The following is a 6,000-nucleotide window of genomic DNA, read 5'->3' as shown; positions in this document are numbered from 1 at the left end:
AGAGCCGGGGACAGCCAGGAGAAGACACGGCTGAGCCCGGCAGCCGAAGGGAGGTGAGTATTTAATTTTTTTTAATACTTTTCTTTGTTTTTCAGGGAAGGGCTTATATTTAAAGCCCTTCCCTGAAAAACATTTCAGGGGTTCCGGCAGCAGGACCTCCACCGCATCTGTCATGTGTGACAGCTGCGGTAGGGAATCCTTTATTCCCCGCAGGGATTTAGAATTCCTCTGATGCATGTCACAGATGTGGCAGGTGCAGCAGGGAATTCTTTTTTCTTGTGGGGATGCAGGAAACATCTGTCGCACGTGGCAGATGTGTTCTCCATCCCCGCGGGACATGGCAGCGGCGGAGAAGTAAGGTGGGTTTTTTTTTCAGACTAACATTTTTGCTTTTCAGGAAAGGGCTTATATGTAAAGCCCTTCCCTAAAAAACATTTCAGGGGTGCCGGCAGACTATTGTTTTCAACGGAGCCGCCGGCAGCAGCCGCGGCTCCATTGAGAACAAGTCAGGCAGCTACTGAGCATCTGTCACCCTAAAAAATGTTCGGGTCTCTGATTGACTTCCATGGGGTTCGTTACTCGAAATGAGCTTTTGAGCATTACAAAAAGCTCGGCTCGAGTAACGAGCAACCGAGCATTTTGGTGATCGCTCATCTCTACTGAAAACATATTTGGTATTCCGTGTAAAATATGGTACACCAGCAGCAAACTTTAACCCTTTCTTGGGGTCAGGCAACTTAATGCAGAGCCGAGTCTGGACCAGAAAAAACCCAAGGTCCAAAGTTGCAGTCCGTAAATGAGAATGACTGGCAGCATAGGCGGATTTGCAAAAGTGCAAAAAGGCTTCTTTATTCCCCCATTACACAGATAGTGACGTTTCGGCCCATGTGGCCTTCCTCATGCTAATACAAATGACTACTAACACATCATATATAAAGACAATCTAAGTTACAGCCAACAAATCACAATGTGACACATAAATACATACATGTGTAGGTTATCCATCATTGATTGCCTCGTCTTCCGGTTGTTCCGTGATCCTCTCTGCATATATTCAAGACGTCATGTTGAAGATACTCCTGCGCATGCGCGGGATTACCGCGCTCGCGAGATAATGACATCACAGAAGATTCACTACACTCACCGGGACGCCGTGTGAAGATACTCCTGCGCATGCGTGGGACTACCGCGCTCGCGAGATAATGACATCACAGAGGATTCATTACACTCACCGGGAAAACCACATGTTGCTATTGCGCATGTACGTTATTTCAAACCTCGCGGGATCGGCATTCAATGCCGCACCGCCGTCATTCTTGTGGTATTACCAGATCATTTATTAAAAGACCTATCATGATAGGTCTCCCTATAGCTAAGATATTGCTATTCATGAATGAATAGCTTAGAGCTTTCTGCCATTGGCTGAGCGCTCAGCCAATAGCTAAGCAGTAGCTGCTAATGGCTGAGCCCTCAGCCAATCTGCACAGCCCATTCAGGAGGCGGGGATTTTTAAATCCCCGTCTGCTGAAAGTGCTCAGTAGCAGTGTTGGGGAGCCAGCAGGAGGACGCGGCTGACAGCAGGAGAGGTGAGTAACTTTTTTATTATTTTTTTAACCCCTTTTTATGATTATCGGGGAAGGGCTTATATTTTAAGCCCTTCTCCGATAATCATTTTGCAGGGCTTGTCAGAAACCACTGCTTTCAATGGGATAGCATGCCGAGGACTTCTGCCACAGCTGTGACAGCTGTCACAGGTGTGGCAGAAGTCCGCGGCATTCTTCATATCTTTTCAATGGGGCTAGCGCTGCTGCCGCTGGCCCCATTGAAAAGACTGTCGCTGCGATATCGCAGCGATTTTCTCGCACTGCTCTGCGAGAGTTTTCACTTACTCTCGCAGCGCAGTGGAGAAAAAAACGCTAGTGGGTGGGAGCCCTTAGAATTTCTTGAAAGTGAAGAGGAGGAACCAAAATCGAAAACACAGGAAAAAAAAACACGTCCTTATTAAGTTGAACAAAAGAATGCAAACAAGATTGTCCAATAGGCCATCTTCCAATTTAGATTCCAAGGGAATAACTTTTTCTTCTTAAGTCTTCAACTCTCCTCAGCAATGCCAGCTCAGTCAATTCAAAATCAGATCCTTATGCCATCATACATGTGAGGCTTTAGGTCTTTAACAGCCACGTCATCAAAATCAATCTGAACACTGTGTGGAACAAAATGTATGAGATACAGCACATTGTCTTATGCATGTCATTGTTGTTATTGTATAGCATTAATGACTTATGATATAGAAACATTCTACATGATAAGACCCTTTTCAGAATAGGTTTTGGAGACCAGTCCACAAAAATGTGCAATTTGAAGTTCACCTTTAGCCCCAATCATCATGACCCGTATCAGTGTCTAGCGCATGGTAGCCTATTCATACAATTACACGACTCCTTGCCTGCTGATCCTTAAAAGAAAATATGAAGTCCTAACAAAAAGTAACTGATTTCAATAACATCATCACTCTAAGAGAAATTCCATGTAACTTACATGCTCTTCTTTATAATATAATATATTATAAAACTTGACATTTTATTAGAAGATTCCAGTTTCCTGTATACACCAGTTCTTCTGCTCTTTTTGTTACTTTATAAGTCAATAGTCAATGAGGCGCATGGTCAGGAACTAGAGATTTAATTATTTGAAAAAGATACAGACAAAGACAACCTCCTAGAAACATAAGAACTGTCTAAACTAAATTAAATAATCCCATGAGAAGGTGGTCTAACTAGAACTTCGATGTGGTGGGGGAAATTTGTATGGTAATAACTAGAGATGAGCGAGCACACTTGTCTGAGCTTGATGCTCGTTCGAGCATTAGGGTGTTCGAGATGCTCATTACTCGAGACGAGCACCAAGCGGAACTCGAGTCAATACCATTTCCTTCCCTGCATGTTTAGCGACATTTTTTAGCCAATAGACATGCAGGGAAGGCATTACCACTTCCTCCTGTGACGTGCCAGCTCTATCCCACCCCCCTGCAGTGAGTGGCTGGTGAGATTAAGTGACCGCCTAGTACTTAAAGCGGTCCCGCCCGCGGCTCGCCTCAGACACACACTGGGAGAGATTAGGGAAAGTGCTGCTGCTGCTATAGGGAGGGTGTTAGTGTAGGATCCTGTCCTCAAGAACCCCAATGGTCTTTCTTCGAGCCACATCTGACCCTGTGCATTACTGTTGTGGCTGCTGGGAGCAGTTTTGCACCACAATTTTTTTTTCATCTCGCCCTGTGCAGGCTATTACAGCTATGGCGTTCTAAGTCTGCAGTCTGTAATACAGAGTATAGGGAAAGTGGTGCTGAGACAGGGGCAGTGGTAGTGTAGGATCCTATCTACAAGAACCCCAACGGTCCTTCTTAGGGCTACCTCTGACCGTGTGCATTTTACAGGTTGTCTGATGGGAGTTGTAGTGCATCACTATTGCACAGCTAAGCCTGTTTGCAGCCTTCCGTATAATTTTTTTCTGCCTGCAGTTTGCGTTACATTACCGCTGTCAGCCTCCAACTGTACGCCAATAATTCCATCATTTTTTACACTGGTCTGTGTCTGCCGTGAACTTAACGCACAACGTACGGCCACAGCCACTGATAGAGGGAAAGTCATATACACGCTATATAGCCTGTATTCTTTTTCAAAAAAATTTTTTTAAAAAGCTCCTTCGTTGGGCTACCTCTGACCGTCTGCATTTTACAGGTTGTCTGGTGGGAGTTGTAGTGCATCACTATTGCACAGCTAGGCCTGTTTGCAGCCTTCCGTTTAATTTTTTTCTGCCTGCAGTTTGCGTTACACCACTGTCAGCCTCCAACTGTACGCCAATAATTCCATAATTTTTTACACCAGTCTGTGTCTGCAGTGAACTTAACGCACAGCGTATGGCCACAGTCACTGATAGAGGGAAAGTCATATACACGCTATATAGCCTGTATTCTTTTTCAAATAAAATTCAATTAAAAGCTCCTTTGTTGGGCTACCTCTGATCGTCTGCAATTTACTGGGTGTCTGGTGGGAGTTGCAGTGCATCACTATTGCACAGCTAGGCCTGTTTGCAGCCTTCCATATTCTTTGTTTCTGCCTGAAGTTAGCGTTACAATACGGCTCTCAGCGTCTAACTGTCCGCCAATAATTCCATAATTTCTTACACCGGTCTGTGTCTGCAGTGAACTTAACGCACAGCGTACGGCAACAGTCACTAATAGAGGGAAAGTCATATACACGCTATATAGCCTGTATCCTTTTTTTAAAAAAAAACCCCTCCTTCTTAGGGCTACCTCTGACCGTCTGCATTTTACAGGTTGTCTGATGGGAGTTGTAGTGCATCACTATTGCACAGCTAGGCCTGTTTGCAGCCTTCTGTATAATTTTTTTCTGCCTGCAGTTTGCGTTACAATACCAATGTCAGCCTCCAACTGTACGGCAATAATTCCATAATTTTTTACAGTGGTCTGTGTCTGCCGTGAACTTAACGCACAGCGTACGGCCACAGTCACTGATAGAGGGAAAGTCATATACACGCTATATAGCCTGTATTCTTTTTAAAAAAAAATTTAAATTAAAAGCTCCTTCGGTGGGCTACCTCTGACCGTCTGCAATTTACTGGGTGTCTGGTGGGAGTTGCAGTGCATCACTATTGCACAGCTAGGCCTGTTTGCAGCCTTCTGTATTCTTTGTTTCTGCCTGGAGTTAGCGTTACAATACGGCTCTCAGCGGCTAACTGTCCGCCAATAATTCCATAATTATTTACACCGGTGTGTGTCTGCAGTGAACTTAACGCACAGCGTACGGCCACAGTCACTGATAGAGGGAAAGTCATATACACACTATATAGCCTGTATTCTTTTTCAAAAAGAAAAAAAAATACATCTTTGGGCTACCTCTGACCGTCTGAAACTTACTGGATGTCTGGTGGGAGTTGCAGTGCATCACTATTGCACAGCTAGGCCTGTTTGCAGCCTTCCGTATTCTTTTTTTCTGCCTGAAGTTAGCGTTACAATACTGCTGTCAGCGTGAAAGTGTACACAAATAATTCCATAATTATTTACACCGCTCTGTGTCTGCTCTATTCGTAATCCACCATGCTGAGGGGTAGGGGTAGGGCTCGAGGATGTTGATGTGGACGCGGGCGAGGATACGGAGGTCCAAGTGAGGGTGTGGGCACAGGCCAAGACCTTTATTACAAACAGAGCAGTGTGAGCAGGTCCTGTCGTGGATGGCAGAAAATGCATCCAGCAAAGTATCAACCACCCAGTCTTCTACGCCGTCCACTGCTGCAACTCAGAATCCTCTTGCTGCTGCTCCTCCTTCCTCCCTGCCTCCTCACTCCATGAAAATTACACATTCTGATGAGCAGGCAGACTCCCAGGAACTGTTCTCGGGTCCCTGCCTTGATTGAGAAAAAATGGTTCCTCTCTCACCTGAGGAGTTTGTCGTGACCGATGCCCAACCTTTGGAAAGTTCCCGGGGTCCGGGTGATGAGGCTGGGGACTTCCGGCAACTGTCTCAAGAGCTTTCGGTGGGTGAGGAGGATGATGACGATGAGACACAGTTGTCTATCAGTGAGGCAGTAGTAAGGACAGTAAGTCCGAGGGAGGACACAGGGCAACCTGTGTCGCGCCATGATCAGCCGGGGAGCCACCAGTACCAGCCTCACCACCACCAGCATGCGCAGGCATATGATGGCCAAGCACCCCACAAGTTGGGACGAAGGCTGTTCACCGCCTCCGGGTCGCACCACTGCCTCTCCCCCTGTGCCCCAACCTGACACTCAGATCCAACTCCCCTCTCAGGACACAGGCATGAGCACCTCCCGGCCTGCACCCACACCCTCACCTCTGCTGTCCTCGACCCCATCCAGCAATGTCTCTCAGCGCAGCGTTGGAGCGAAAGCGCAAATACGCCGCCACGCACCCGCACGCTCAAGCTTTAAACATGCACATTGCGAAATTGATCAGCCTGGAGA

This window comes from Eleutherodactylus coqui, chromosome 5, assembly GCF_035609145.1.
Source record: "Eleutherodactylus coqui strain aEleCoq1 chromosome 5, aEleCoq1.hap1, whole genome shotgun sequence".
Classification (NCBI taxonomy): Eukaryota; Metazoa; Chordata; class Amphibia; order Anura; family Eleutherodactylidae; genus Eleutherodactylus; species Eleutherodactylus coqui.
Note: the sequence above shows the minus strand (reverse complement) of the source record.